The 17,014-nt window shown below is 38.3% G+C and overlaps 1 protein-coding gene across 3 annotated transcripts in view; it reads right to left on the minus strand.

Moving 5' to 3' along the window:
- Positions 1-17,014, minus strand: part of LOC5568544 (integrator complex subunit 7) — a 112,118-nt gene that overhangs the window by 46,845 nt on the left and 48,259 nt on the right. For 2 of the 3 annotated variants that reach the window (XR_002501844.1, XR_002501843.1), the window contains exons 6-11: positions 3,207-3,543; positions 2,890-3,145; positions 2,523-2,821; positions 1,841-2,218; positions 1,648-1,754; positions 1,384-1,583 (exon numbers count right to left, since the gene is read on the minus strand). The exons of the other annotated variant lie outside the window; for it this stretch is intronic. The gene's annotated coding sequence lies outside the window, so the exon portion shown is untranslated. The remainder of the gene's footprint in view (positions 1-1,383; positions 1,584-1,647; positions 1,755-1,840; positions 2,219-2,522; positions 2,822-2,889; positions 3,146-3,206; positions 3,544-17,014) is intronic. 3 annotated transcript variants of the gene reach the window in all.

Genomic DNA, 17,014 nt, shown 5'->3' on the forward strand with positions numbered 1-17,014 from the left:
ACGACTGAAAGTTGGTGTTTTATTCGAGTCGAGTGAAGAATAAGAGTATTATTTTGAGTGATAAAATCTGGCGGCCATCTTGGATTTTGACGCCATCTTGGTTTTTAGCAGTCGAATGATTTTTTACCATCTCAGCGCTCATCACGTTGAATTATGAGGCATCCGTTAAAAAAAAAACAATCAGATTATTTCTTTCTTATCTTATCTCAGCTGTTCAACTGATTGTTAATTTCTATCAATGGTTTTAGACCAAATAAATGAAAGAAATAATGCTATTTTTCAACTCGAAGAATCAGTCAGGTAGCAAATAAGCGTTAATAAATCCTATTTACATTTTTAAAGCTAGCTGAGGGGCTGGCTCTGTTTCAGAAGGGACGTAACGTCAGGAAACAGAAGAACAAGAAGAAGAGTGAGTGTAACGGTAGCATTAAAATTCAACATGTTGAGTGTTAACAAGGTAAAACCCCATTCTACTACTTAAAATCAAGATGGCGTCAAAATGCAAGATGGCCGCCAGATTTTTTCATTCAAAATAATACTCCTATTGTTCATCTGAATCGAATAAAACATCAACGATTGAAAACTTGTTTCTTTGTTGCACAAAAAATAATGTCATTTTATAATAAACATTTGAACACATAACTTCCCTTAAATAAGCGGAATCTGGTGCACTGATGGTAGTTCCAATCGTACCTACTGATAAGTGCCATTTTAGTTGCTTAATTTGAGGCAAAACTCAACATATCTGCGATATTCATAGCCTATCGCCATCAATGCACTGGTCATGGAGTAGACAGCATGGTGTTGATGTGATATAGATGATCAGAAATGTATCGCAGTCGGCCTGTACAAATCAGCAAATTTTAAGCGTTGATAGTGACAGCGAACAGCTCTGTCGAAATGTAGGGATCTGCCTTGTGTACAACGCCATCTGCAAAAATGGTTTTTGACATAATCTTAAAAGAAACTTCATAAACCAAAAATCAACGGTGTCCCTGTTTTCAACTCCTTATCCTAATAAAATTCGTATTTCCTATTTTAATGCGACGCTATGGGGCTCTGCACAAAAATCTGTCTCTCTCTTTCCCTCCTTCATGAAATTAGTAAACAACAAGGCCAGTAAACGTCAAAATCTCATGCAAAATCAAAACAGTGCAGAGCCCCATTCTAAAATATCGAATGATCTAGGTCACTTGGTGTAAAGCTACTCGGTAGAAAATCATATGACATAACATTCTTCTTTCACGAAGAACAATCTTTGGAATGAAGGGTATTTTTCTCATTGGTAAAATGCCCATTATGCTTAATGACCAGAATGCCAAATGACTTTATGCCAAATCACCCGCTCCCAAATAAGTAAGAATTCATTACGATCCAACGTACCTTTTAGGACCTGTGGCCCAAATAATTCCATTCTGATCAATGACGCACGCTTCAAGCGTCACTTGCCATTGCCCGCCAACAGAAACTGATGATCCAGGATAGGATTGTATGGTGTTTTGGAGCGACAGTAGAAAGTTTCCGCTGAGAAAATCACGGTGTGGTTTTACCACTTGTGTTAAAATTACATTATCGAAGCTAACCTGTAATGCAATCAAAATTATAACACTTGAATCTATCAACACATGATAACGTCATACAACTTACTTTAACGTCATTCATTCTAGCAGTCATCAGCTGAGATGATAAGGTCAGTTGAATGGAATCAATCGACCGGAACAGAGACGGCTTTTTGCCGTAGTGCTGGATCACACCTAGGTACGATAAAATGAAAGGTAAATTACTCTACTCCTACATCGAATATTTAAAAAAAATTCCCAACATTTAACGTATATCTTACCCTCTACTTTAACAACCAAATTACTATTTGGTTGAACAAATATTGGCTCTCCTGATATTCGCGGTTGAGGGGTTAATGCCAGTTTCACCGATGTGTTTTGTAAAACTTGGAAAAAAAATCTTGGCACGCACAGCGATGATTTGACGACAATTTCCACCTGTTTTTAGCAATACGTCCATATGATTATTAGTGATCGACTTGGTTGATCCGATTTCATTAGGCAATGTTTGCAACTGTTTAGACACTATTTGGCAAATGTAGAGCAAATACTTGGTTTCGGGATAGGTGACGCTTGGTGGATGTTTGAAAGTTTCTGAAGGTGTTGTAAACGAGATAGTCTCAATAGATGATTGTAATATCGAGCATAGGTATTGTACACTGCAAAGAAAATAAATGGGTTGAAAATAATACCTTTTATAATAAAAATATGAGTTTTGAAAGAATTTCAATCGCGTCATCGTATTCCGGTTCGGTCATGGATATACCCATGTCAAATGGTCAATTGGCAAAGCAAGCTCTCAGTTAATAACCGTGGAAGTGCTCAAAAAGAACACTACGCTGAGAAGCAGGCTTTATCCCAGATGAGTATCTTCATGTAGGGCCAGAGGTTTAACATGAACATCCTCTGTATCCCGGCATACTTGGACTAATTTTTCACTTACAAGATAACTTCTCCACTCACCTACTGAGGTACTCCAAAGTGCATGGATCTGCATCGAATGAACTTTTATACAGCTTAGCGTACGCTTCTTCGCATGATTTGAGAATCTTGATGTCCTTTCGCAGATGATTAGTAACATGTCCGAACTTTTGCAGTGGATCTCTCAAATTTTGCGCCAATGTACTCGAAATTGCCGATGGAGGTGTGATGCATAATGTGTTTCTAGAAACAACGATACTGTGCAACATTTGAAGAAACTGACATCTGAGATTAATCACTTCAGATTGGAACGTCATAGGATGCTGAGGGGACGATGTTGCCTGATTTGAAAATTTGCGGATGTTAGATCACCTTTGACTTTTTTTTTGTTAAATTATCAATGACAAACCTTAAGCGTCGACAAAGCCATGCAGTATAAATTGATAGACCTGTCAAGACGATCTAGCAAAGAAAGCTGAGGAGCATCGACCTGTACAGGTTCCGGAAAGGTTTGAACCATTTGCTCATAGAGCAAACCGTGATTCAAAACACATTCAGCTTTCGAAATTTGACTCATTGCGATTAGATAGAAATGAAGTTTTTCGTGGGACACGTGTTTTGACAGCTTTAGATAGATTATTGCAGCAAGAAAGTGTTGTCCGTATCTGAAATACATAATATACGTTTTCAAAATGTACAATCAGCTAATGAAATTTATCCACTTACCTTGATGCTGAACGAGCAAATCTATATTGTGTCCAATAGTTGCAAATTTTCAAAAGATTATTAAAAGCTTTCATCAGTCGGTGAGGCATAGATGATCCAAGCACGGCCTGGAGGCAAATCGATGCTAGTAGTTCAACGATTGTGGTATCATTACGATCAAGAGTTCGCAGCTCAGTGTACGATTCGAGCTTCTTCAAAATAGGTAACAAAATCGCGTCGAAAGGATGTTTCGATTCGTTTGTATTTTGAGACTGATTTTCTTCGTAGTTGGTGGTAAAACTGGAGCAAATTGCTCCAAGCGCTTCACAAATAAGCTTGAGATGGGATGCCGAATGAGCTGAAATGAATAAGTTTGAAATTGAATGTTATACCGTGGAGCCCTGGGATTCTGCGCACTTAAGGCTTTTCAGATCTCTAAAAATATGAAAGCTTCACTAAGTAATGATTTTTTAAATCTAATCAAGAGTCCGGTCCGTGTTCCTTATTATGCGCACTCATTGCAATGTTCCTTGTTCTGCGCACACGATAAGTTCTGTTTAACAGGATAAGTATTTTACTGAAAGCGTTACTAGCACTTAAACTCTGTTTTTTTAATGTACTCAAATCCTCTGAGCAGAATCTCAATAGTCAAAGTATCTGTCAAAAATAACCATTAAGGGCGGAATTAATTCTTTCAAAAAACATGTTAGTCATGTATTTAAAGCATTCGGACCAGTACAAGAGCGTTATGAATACCTTTTTGTAAGAAAATAATTGAACTACTTTTGTATGGGAAAAAGAGGCGTCAAATCATCAAGGTCATTTAAAACCAATTTTCTTTTGCAATTTGTGTTTTATAGTGAACTTTAGTTGTACATTACAATGTGTTGCAAGTCACCCCGTTTGACGGTACTCAACAGTTTGCTCGTGGTAGTTCAATCAGAATCCATTGGTGTTTCTGCGGATTTACCGAACCGGGAATACTTAACACTTTCATTATCTTATCTGTGTGCACTAGTAGAAAGTTTAAAATACGAAGATCCACTCTGTACCGTCAAACGGGGTGACTTGCAACGGCGGAGTGACTTGCAACACATTGTAATTTACAACTAAATTTCACTATAAAACACAAATTGTAGCATCAATTTTTTAATAAAAATCATTTTTACATAAATGTACCTATGCGGGGTGACTTGCAACAGTTATATTCAAGATTTCTATTACCTTTAACATTTGTTAAGGCGTCCCAATGAACAAACACATAGGTAACATGCAAACAAAGAAAATTTTATTATTGTTACTTGAATTTTAGTCTGTTCATTTTTTTGAAATGATTCGACAACATTATAACTGCAACATTTCCAATGTTAGTTCTTACATCATGGGACAGGACATTTCTGCTCTGTAGAATTTACACCGCTCGTTATTTTATTTTTTTTTTTAATTTTATTGATGTACAAGGGGGTCAGGGGCAAGTCTCCAGCATAAGTTTAAAAATTCATACCTTCCATAATACACCGGGGATTTTGGAGTATGGGAAGTAGGCAACGCAACATCTTTGACCAGAAGGTTCTTTAAGTTTTGCTTCAACTCTAGACTTCCACTACACGTATGAATGATGCAAGATCGAAAGAAAATGAATCAGTCATACATATAGCGGTAGTAACACTTCACTACTTGCCTAAGGATTTGGGAATGGAGGGATTTTGTGTGGTGTTTTGCAAATCGCTCTGTGGAACTTATTAGTTAAATAATAAGATAATCTTTTTATTTCTATCTTTATTAACGAGATTTTTAGCCCTGGGCTAGTTCATCTCGGGACCAACGGTTTTACTTCCCTTCCGAAGGAAGTCGTCACTGAAATTTTTAGTGACTATCTCGGGAATGGGATTCGATCCCAGGTCCTCAGCGTGAGAGGCGTGTGTTCTAACCACTACACCAGGTCCGTCCCCTATAAGATAATCTGATTTACCTTTCAATTAGTGATAAGAATGATTATAAAAACTTTATACTCATCTTTTTTTTTCGTCCCTTACGTTGCCATGATAAGGGATGTTCGTCCTCTCCGTTAAATTTTTCCTCATAATAATGGCGGGTTAGATATGAAAACAAGGATAAAAAGAGAAGGAATGTTAGTGATTGTTACATACTTTATTGCAGTATTGGCCTACATTGAAGTCATACAAAATTCGCTCTTTGGATTGCCACGATAACAATCCCTGAAACTAATGATAAACAACAAAAAATGAATCCCAAAGAGCGAAAACCTTGAAGTTTCAATGTAGGACAATCCAGCTTTATTGCATGTGAGAAGTTCTTGGTGATATTCTCACAACGGCCATTCAGAATGGTTCGACGGATGTAGATAAAAGATCATTATGATGAAATTAACGCGGCGACATGTTAGTAAACTCAGAACGATTATTGTATTTGCAACTGTTAATTTAGATAGTTAAGCTAAGGGTCGATTATAACTTTTTACATAAGCACCTTGAACGCGAAGTAATGACCTTCCATCCCATCTTCAAGTGCTCCCCACAAGCACAACACTTCATTCTGGCACTTTAGAACGTCCATGTTGTAACTTGTTCACACGAGAAATCTGCCTCGACCGAGTTGGCAGAACGCGCCCATACCCCTTTCTGAACCAAAGGACAGGGGAGAATTTACACCGCTCGTTATTTGATAAGAAAATCGGATATGACTTCGGATGGCTCTTCGGGAGAAATCATACGGAATCCTTCAATAAAGTATTTAGAAACTTTTTATGTGGATACACTTATACCCCATTTTTCATGTTTTGAACTAGCTTTACTTAGACATTCCACGAGATTTCCGTGCTCTCTCTTATATTGGAACTTTTCAATAAACGGTTTCCCTTCAATCGGCTGTCCGAAGCAAACATGTTAATATCGTAATATTTATTTATTTGTCACTGTCTCGAATTATTGAAATCCCACAGACTGTTTCTTAATCTAAATCCTTAATCCTATTCTTAAAAACATACTTAGACACATTAAAATCGAACAAAGCACTAACACTATTAAACAGACGAAGGCACTTGGACAGCGGGTTGTTGAATCCATAAGACGTTCTATGCCGCCTGATGAGTAGCAAGTCCCGTTCTCGCAAATGGCGATTGGGTGCGTAGAATGGAACATTGTCGAGAAGCGATGAACAATCTAAGTTCCCCTTTAAAAGGTCGAATACGAAAAGTCGCTGTAAATTGTTGCGTCTGGAAGCAAGTGTCTCGATATCTATCAGTCTACAGCGGGCTGGGTATTCTGGCAGGTTTACGGGATCAGACCATGGCAGTTGACGAAGAGCATATCGAATAAAACTTCGCTGGACTCTCTCCAACCGGACGATTTGTGTCGTGTGATGCGGTGACCACACACAAACTGCGTATTCTAAAATACTACGAACTAAAGAGCAGTAGAGCGACTTGAGTGCATATACATCCTTAAAATAATTGGTGGTGCGACGAACGAATCCAAGAGCGGCAAAAGCCTTTGCGGTAGTGAGGGAGACATGCTCATTGAAACGTAGTTTGCTGTCGACAGTAACTCCAAGGTCGCGTATTGAATCCACGCATTCGATCCGTTCCGATCCGACCATATACTCAAAATCAATTCGTGAGTGTCGACGAGAGAATGCAATCGATTTACATTTTTTTATATTCAGCTCCATACCGTTCTGCTGGCACCAATTCACAAGCTCATCTATATCGTTCTGTAGCGCACAGCAATCCAAATGAGACATGATTACCCTGTAAATTTTCAAATCGTCCGCGTACAACAATTTTCCTGATTTTAGTCGGAAGCAGAGGTCGTTGATGAAGAGAATGAATATCAGCGGTCCTAACACGCTACCCTGCGGCACGCCCGACGTGATTGAGATAACGCGAGAACGCGTGCCGTTGATACTGACGAACGCCTTACGCTGCGTTAGATAGGACTGCAACCATAGAGCTATCCAATTTGGAAAACCTAGGTGTCTAAGCTTTGCAATAGCGAGATCATGCGGGACTTTATCAAATGCTTTGGAAAAGTCGAAGTAGATGGCGTCTACCTGGTGCTTATTTTCGATTTCGGTCGAGAGAAAGTTTGTGAACGTCATGAGATTTGTCGTAGTAGAACGCTTTTTGACGAATCCGTGTTGAAATTCTGATATCAGAGGTTGACATGCAGTGTACAAAACGCTATGGATTAATTCTTCAAAGACTTTCCCCAGGCAGCATAAAATCGAGATTCCTCGATAGTTTTCAACTGCACGAGTAGAGCCTGTTTTGAAGATCGGAGTGATCGAGGCTGTTTTCCAGAGCATCGGAAAAGTGCTGTCATGGAGCGATCGATTGAAAATTATCGTCAGCGGAATTTGAAGAGAATCAGCGCACTCCTTGAGAAACAACGGAGGAAGATTATCTGTCCCTGGTCCCTTTGTGATGTCGAGTTTTCGCAAGGCGGACGAAACATCTTGCTGTGTGACATCGAAACGTGCGACATTCAAATCGAATGCTGGACAATTGCTAACACTGTCAGGCGAGAACGTTGGTGAGTTTGTGCAGTACACGCTTTCGAAAAATTCCGCAAACAAATTAGCAACGCCTTCGGGAGAGTTGGCGACGGTGTCATTGAATGTCATTTCGGCAGGGAATCTATTAGCACGCTTGCGATTCCGAATAAACGTCCAGAAACCGGAGGGATCCTGCTTTGCAGTCGTTTCCATGTTGGTAACGTAGTTTCGGAACGAGGTTGTTTGACATTCTTTGTAACGGGATTCGATGATACGAAGATTGTCTCGATTCTGAACGGTCCGCGATCGAAAATAGCGTCTACGAGATTTGCGCACAACGTTGCGAAGGTGTTGCAACTCGGATGTCCACCAAGGCTGTTTGTAGAAATGTCGTCGGCGTCGTCTACGTGGAACATGCTCGTCCAGAATTTCGTACAAAGTTTCATAGAAAATACATACCGTTTGATCAGTGTCCATGCCGTGAAACAAAGAATTCCAATCAATGGAAGAGATAGCAGCTTCTAGCTCAGCAAAGTTGCATCGTCGAAAATCAAATTCATCGGCTTGATTTGGATTACCTGCCAACTGCCTACGAATATCGCTCACGTCAATACGAAGAACAAACGGCCTGTGGTGGCGGTCCACCCGGAGGAGAGAAGACGGTGGCTCGATCAACTCAACGTCGTTTACTTCATTCGCGAATGCAAGGTCCAGCAAGCGGTTATTTGAATTCAAAAGGCTATTGATCTGATGTAATCCGGAGGCAACCATTCTTTCAACCAAGGTGATCTCTTGTTCGGTGGAGGCATTAGAAGGAAGCAAACTGCCGACGTCATCATCCATCTGCCAGACTAATTGAGGGAGGTTGTAGTCCCCTACAACAACAATTGTGTCAGAGCTCGAAATGCGTTCACAGAGTTGTTGAATGGCTGCAGAGTGCGAGGCGTAGAGCACCGGTAGCGAGTTGGGGCAATATTTGGCAACCTTGTTTTTAGAGAAGTTCCATGATTTGGCCATGATAATAGCTTTTAATGCTTTGAGTATAGTGTTTCTTGAATTATCAGCACGTTCTGTTGTTCTATGATAATTGCGAACCTTGTATACTTATAGCTACTTAAAGAGAAAACACAAATTCAATCTCTAATGAGAAACTTTTCACTTGCCCCGCGTGATTAGAAAATGGAAGGTGTTTCAATTTAGTTATTTTTAGGTCTATGTCGAATTAAGTTTAAACTTTTTTTATTGCACTTCAAAACTGTCAGAGGGGACAACTTAGAAGTGGTACAGAAAATTATTTTCCGCCACTTTTTCCACTGAAAATAGTAAAATAAGATTACGCGCCGACAACTTGTTACGGAGTGATAGTTGATAGGTTAACAATCTTCCGCTCTATTATGCAATAATGGCTGAAAAATTTCAAAAGTCTCTTACCTATCGTAATGTTATCAATGGCCTCAATGATTTACGCATGAGCTTAAAAGGTTTATTCACATATTCAGTTAACTATACCAATTATTTTCACTTACCCCATTTATCCACTTACCCCGCGGTACCTTACTATAGTGCTACAGCGCTGCCCATAACTGCATATTTGTCACATTTAACATTTTTGACAATTTCGAGTTAACACCGGGGAGAGTCATCAAATGATAAATACTTTCGATCAACTTACTGAAATCTGTGAGATTGTTCTAGCAAATTCGAAAAAAAAATACCAAGTTGTTTTGTCACATTGGTAATTGTAACCACATAACAGTCACATTGAGATTATACCTTAGCCTCATAATGTAGTAGCATTGAAATTTCCATCAGAGTTATTTTCTGTCTATTCTCCCAGCGTGTGATATGAGTTGTACAAAATTTCAGCCTCAAATAAGCACTTTTGAGCAGAGCTGGGAAAAGTTCTGAAATTAACACTACAGTAGGCAAGCGTAGCAAATCACAGTCAGCGGAGCCAGTGAAACTCACGCGTATCGCTGCTGTAGGCAAAATGCCTTGAAAATAGCAAAACACCTATTGCTAAGGGCAACCCAAAACTACTGTAGAAAAATGATCTATTTCCCGCTGCATTTCCCGCATTTACAGCCTTCAATGACACTACTGATAAAGAAAATTAATGTACCCAACATAGGCTACTTGATGAGATTCACAATTTTGAACTACTGTATTAGAAGAACCACGTGATTTTCGCAAAAACTTAAGCCTACTACTATTACCATTCCCAGCTCTGCTTTTGAGTTCTTGGTAATTTTTATAAATTTGAGTTTTCTCCCATACTGCCATAAAATGCAAACTTGGTATTTCATTTACTAAATGCCTACTTTTGTCGAATGTTACAAATATGCAGTTATGGGCAGAGCGGTACAGAAAACATTTGTTTCCAGCGCCGGCTGTGATTTGCAAAAGCCAGACCTAGCGTAGGCAATTGAATGCTGAAACGTAGTAGCGCGTAAATTACAGTGCGAATTAGGGGAACACAGGGCAGTATGGACACCCTAAGGAATTTGCCTATTTTGACTGTAAAGACATGAATATTATACTGTGCGGTATGCTTTTTAGAGTTCTTAAGCATTTGTTGAACATTGTCGCATAATTCGGAAAAAAATATTTTGTTTCCAAAAAAAAAGCTTATATTTGGTAGTCACCATCAAGCTAGCGGGGCAAAGTGGACACCCCCTTGGGGCAGTATGGACATCTTAACGTTTATAGAAAAATTGTCCCGCGATCATTCCCAGAAATTCGAAAAATGAAATACATATTCAGAAACCATAGTTACAGATCACTGTGCCACTGAAAACCAATATACGACATTTTTCGTAGAAATGCTTCCAATATTGCCTCCAGGTTAGTGTTAATCCAGAAAATTGACTATTTTCAACCGATTTGTGGTTCCGCATCATAATCTTTGCATTAAATGCTAAATATTTTTGGATTATTTTGTGTTTAAAGTTATATTTCTTTATCTTTAAAAGTGTCAGCTCTACTTTGTCAGCCGGTGTCCATATTGCCCCAACAGTATAAGAAATTTTCATATAAGTTTTTTAATGTCTTAATGTAGCAGAGAAAAATCCACTATATTTTTGAATATAGCATAACTAATTGAAGATTTAACCAAGAGCTACATTATCAGTCAACTTGCACTCATTTGTCTCTGAAGCCTTATTTGGTGAGGTGTGAATGTTATAATTTTCGAACCCAATAAAATCATGCTCAATTTTTCGGTTCAAAATCAATGTTTTAAACATTTTTTTCTGAAATTTTAGTGGATAATTTACTCTTCTAACAGGCAACTGAAATATAGTTTGTATCTGAAGTGTAAAATTATTCGCAAATGCAAATATACAGGGGGTGTTCATTCTGCCCCGGGTGTTCATACTGCCCCCGGTACCCCTAACCGAAAACATATTCGAAGCGGTAAGCGAAACTAGCAAATTTACAAGACCGTGTGCGAGGAATATTTAGTGAATCATTAAAACAGAGAACAGTGAAAGGCGCGCAAAAGCTGATAACTCAATTGCTGTGAGTGGACGGATAAGAGCACAGTTCCGTGTGGGACCGAAATCCGTACACTTGATTGAATTTTCATTATTTCAATATTAAAATGAATAAATACACAGCTTCAAAATTACACATCTAATTACAATAAGTCATAAGTTCTTGTTCAAGCTAATTTGATACAAGTATGCCATGACTTGAAATTTGTAAAAATCAAAATGTGACCGCTCATCATTGTGGTGATTGGTTTGTGATTTGCTAAGAAGAGTGAGAATAGTTTCCAACATATTGATAGTCAAATTCGCACTTTTTCTGAACCACCTGTTGATCATGTGACTTCTTACAGTGAGTATTTGTAATTCCGCAGGAGTAAATGCTATTTCTGATCAGTATAATAACTGTTTGGGAGGATTATTTTGCTGTACGGATTTTGATTCATAATTCCTAATAGAATCTTAATCCGTGCAGTGCAAAAATATTTCACCACGTTTTAGCCAATAAATATAATAACGATGACGTTTATCGAGATTATTCGAGAACTAGTCCATGTCTTATAAAAATGGGTAAACATATATGTGTGAATAAATTGAAAACTGATTGTCTCAATCAAACCGTCTTGGTTTTGCATGTTTGTTTACATCCTCAAAAATTATACGGGATTTTTTCTCAAAAATAATTATGGAATAAAAATCAAAATTGAAAATAATTATAAACCTTAAAATTGTTTAGTGGATTACCAATAAATAAATGAAAACCGAATTGAGTACTATACCATTTAATTCCACTAGAGTTTGTATCCTTTGACGGATACGCATAATTCGACCTCCACTATAAGGCCGTTATCAGAGTCGTGTACGGAACTCAAAAATTAAGTTATTTTTTTAAAGACCCCCTCCAACCTCTTTCACTTACTTTACCTATCACTTTTGATATCACATAGCCCTCCTTCAAATGATGCTTAAACGATGTTTTTGTAAAGGTTGGTAACATGGAACTGATTTATTTTAAATAACTGGAATCATTCATTTTATTTTTAGAACTTAAATGGAAATGTCAAAATATTCAGTCTGCGTAAGCAGCTTCCCTAAAAATTCATGTAAATTTACGTCATATGTGCCCGAGTTTTTAAAGTTTCGCAATTTTTGTGACCGTTAGATTATAAAGGAAAATGTAAAGCTCGACTATACTTGTAAGTTTTGTTTTCCCTTTCGTTTCGGTTGCATAGACACTTAGCTGTCAATCCTACCGTGGAAAGTTTCCTGGAAAGCATCATGTACGATCATGACTTTTAAAGGGAGCATCACATGAATCAACGGACTAGCATGCAACGCAAAATGGCACAATCGTAATACGTTTCCGACGAAAAAAATACTGCAGCGGGAATTGCACCTAAACTTCTTTGATCGATACAGCTAGTTACTTTGCAACACTAAATGCACGGCAATAAAGTCCAGTTTTTATTTTTAATATATCAGCTTTTCTAAGTTTCAAAATACAAGATTTGGACAATATAGGGGAAGGGGTGGTAAAATGAACACCTTAAGGAAATCATCTTGTTTCTGATATAAAAACGAGGAATTTGTACAGTTCAATCGCACAACATCAAAAATAGGGATGTAATCTATAGCAGCTGCATGGATTCAGACTAAAATAGCTAAATTTTCAATATTTACATCGCTATCAAAAAGCGATGCAAATGTTCATTTTACCTGCACTATGTGGGTAAAATGAACAGTGGTTGGTGGTAAAATGAACACCACGCAAAAAACGTGAGCAAAACAAATATATCTGAAAATTTTCATTGCCCCACCGAAAATACATCCAATAATGATTGTAATCCATTCAAAAAGAATTCTGAAGGTATCAGATTTGACATCATATCATAACGATATTCACCTCACTGAAAAACCTCAAGTCTTCCGAGCTAAAAGTTACGTCAGTTCTAATTTTCAAACGAGGTTTTCTAAAATCTTAGTTTTTGTTGATATTTTCACTTAAATTGACCTACGTATCAACTCGAACACTCAGATTTATGCTCTAAATCCTCCGTGCGTGATAAAAATTCATCGAAATTTGTTTTTTCTCGGTAAAAGACACGGTGTTCATTTTACCACCCCTGTTCATTTTACCACCACTTCCCCTATTTTTTTAAGAAAAGGAACGAAACGATATTTTTTATATGAGCGGATAATATAGTGGGAGTGGTTAGTGGTTAGTGGGAGGGTTCAGAAACTACATGATCAGGATTCACCGTGGTAAGTGATACGATTCATGTAGCCTCTATTTGAAAAGTTATCTATCGGTGCGTCGACAAGTTTAATGTCGAATTATTCAAAGGTTATTTTTTAGTAATTGCAAAATGAAATAAAAAGAATACGTACGTTTGTCTCGAAACTATATAAATCAAGAATAAGGGCTTATGCCGACACTTCTAGTGACGAACCATCCATAGTTTGATTAGAGATTAAATAAACGTAAAATTGCCACTATACAAATATATGTTATCACAAGTATGAAACGAGCTCACCAGTTGCTTATCCATCTTTGACTGAAATAGTCACGTTCTCGACACCAACGAATTTATTTTGCGCACTGCCCAGCGAAATGTCAAACCGAAAAAAAACACAAATTTCACTCCGGCGACGCAAAAAACCGATTCCCAAAACACGGCTTCACGAAGCACACTCAATCTTTAATGGTGTTATAGTTTTGTCGCAATACCTATCATCGACATGAAAAATGGAACGTACAACTTCGATAATAATCAAAATGTTAATACAGGTCGGACTTGATTATCCGGAGTATCGATTTTTTTTTTACTCCGGATAATCGAATCCTCCGGATAATCGAATCACTTAAAAAAACAATCTGCGATAAAAGAACTTAAATATTATCTTTTTTTATTGTTTTATTTATATGATGCAGTGGCGTAGCCAGAAATTATTTCTAGGAACATGAGGGATCTTAAGAAAAATAAAATTTTAACCGGCATACACAAAAAAAAAACATTTTTAAACCCTCCTTTTCTTTCCTACGTCCAAAACTGCTAAAACATTCATATTGTATATTTCAATACTAAATTATTTAAATTTTATACATAAAAACTGAAAAACGAGAATATCAAAATATATTCCGGATAATCGAGTCTAAAATTCCGGATAATCGAATCCCGGATAATCGAGTCTCCGGATAATCGAGTCTCCGGATAATCGAGTCTCTGAATAATCGAGTCCGGCCTGTACCATGAAACAAATTTAAATATATTACACGAATTTAATCTAAATCTATATAAATAAACATGGAATGGTGTTTGTATGTCACAAAATAACTAACGAACGGGTCAACGTATTTAAATTTTGTTCCTCGAGGGTTCCGACGTGTTTGTATTATGAAAGTCCAGGGATAATCTCAGGAAAATCGAGAAAAAATAGAGTAAACGGAACTGTCATTTCGAATGGGACTATCCATAGCGGTTTTTCAACGGCCCACTTGATGGCAATACGAAGTTTGCCGGGACCACTACCCGAGGAGGAACAAATAACTCCCAATAACTTATGCATACCATATTTTAGTATCATACAAAAATTAGGTATTGTTCAGTTGTCAATACCTAAATTTGGTATTATAATGGTATTGAAAAAAATCTTTAAAACAATCAAAAATACTTCATTGAGGTTGTTAGTTCAAAAGCGGGATAACACTCTTAGATTTGATCCATTTATTGGAAGATAGAAAAAACGCACTTGATTTGTTCGGGCGATAACGATAAACACACTTTATTTCTCCGAAATGACATTTGTGAAACGTGAACTGCTGCTCTTATTTCTGAAAGCTCGCGTAACATTTCTAAAGGGCCAATCCTCAGATCGTTGACTCTGAGAAAATTCAATTTGAACATTATTCACCACATTTTCAATTCCTATTTCTCAGTATTCAAATCAATCAATGTGATTTCTTGCTAGTTGAGTGACGATTTACTATTACTACACACTAATAATCGATTTTATTCTGAAAACTGACAAAAATGCGGAAAAAATGATGAGTTTAAATGCTTGGCCCATTTTTGATTTTAAACAAAGCATGGGCCTTTTTTATTGGTCAAAATAGAATTTTATAAGCGTGCTTGGCCCAAGGCTAGGCCTTTTCGGTTTTCAATGAATGAGCAAGAGAGAGTCATTGGCCTCTCACCATGCTAAGGCCAATGACAGTTTGCGAAATTTTCCGATTGTAGGCCTTCTTGATGGAGCGAGAACCAATCATTGGCCTTTTCGAGCAGGGGCCAATGAATGATTTGGAAAAAAGCGGTTATTGGCCGTTTTGAAAACCGAGTTTATAACGGTAAGTTTTATGATTATGTTGACAATGTTTGCATAGTTTGTGGGTGTTGGGAGGTGCTATCGAATGGTATCAAAACCCGATTTGTTTACAATTTGATCATTGGCCCTTTAGAATTGTTACGCGAGAAAGGGCGAACATCCACCCTCGGCGTTGACCTGTTCATCCTCCAAGTCAGCTAATTGTTGTTCCGTTGGAAGAGGGCAAATTTTGGAAATACTCCTCTTGATGACTCCTCCAGAAGTACGTACTTCTACGACCCGCACAAGTCCATCACTACCAGGATATTGACCTGTAATGCGGCCCATAGCCCATTTAAGGGGCGGTAAATTATCCTCCTTAACAATAACCAATTGATCCAAACTCAAGTTTGGTGATAAACGTCAATGTTTCATTCGTTGTTGCAGTGTATTAAGGTACTCCATGGAAAACCGTTTCCAAAACACTTGTTGGCGTCGTTTTATGTCTTGATACATCGAAAGACGGTTTGTCGGAATATTGCTGTAGTCCGGCTCTGCTGGAGCAATCATGCTATCCCCTATAAGAAAATGTGCAGGGGTAAGTGGTAGTAAGTCGTTCGGGTCACTAGAAATAGGCGTCAATGGCGTCAATGGCCAAGCTTCCCAAATGCCTCCAAAATTTGGGGCACGTGGGGGAATAAAATGCCACTGCACCTTATGTTCACTTAAACGACGCTGGATGGAATCACTGCTATCTGCCAGACTGTTGTAAAACTGATTCATTTCATTCTTGGCACCCGTGAAATTTGTGCCATTATCGCAATATATATTCTGGCACATTCCACGACGACTTATGTCGTTTTCGTTTTTAGGAACTGGGTCGGTGATCAACACATAAACAAACAAACGTCAAGCAAATTGTAGTTCGGTCGAACCTGAATCGGGTTGGGGTTGAAACTGTGATTCAGAACGGGTTGCGCCAGTTCCAACCTAGGTTCAAAAACGAATTCGACATTAGGAATCGGTCAAAAGCCATCAGGAAACCTTCTGTCGATAGACTGGTTACGATTTCCAGGTGTATCGCTTTCACACTCATACACACAAATACACAAATCCAGGCCTTTGTGATATTGTGTTTGCGTTGTAGTGGATTCTTCAATTTAATTGGACCGCAGAAATCAATACCCGTGTTCAGGAAGGGGCGAGCAGGTGTAACACGAACGGATGGCATAGTACCCATTAGTTGCTGCACGCCTTGGGGCTTGGCTCGGAAACATGGAACACAGCTACGCACAACGTTATGCACAACTCGTTGTCCACAAAGCGGCCAGTATTTGCGACGCACTGCATACAGCAAAGCCTTTTCTGGTAGCAGGGTGGCCACCGAACCGGGAAAAACGGGAAAAGCGGGAAAAAGACGGGAATTTGAATCGGGAAAACCGGGAAAAAAGCGGGAATTTCAAAATCCAAATTTGGTGGCCACCCTGTGGTAGGTGTCCCTTCATGTGCTCCTTCATGACGATC

Source organism: Aedes aegypti, chromosome 1, assembly GCF_002204515.2.
Source record: "Aedes aegypti strain LVP_AGWG chromosome 1, AaegL5.0 Primary Assembly, whole genome shotgun sequence".
Lineage (NCBI taxonomy): Eukaryota > Metazoa > Arthropoda > Insecta > Diptera > Culicidae > Aedes > Aedes aegypti.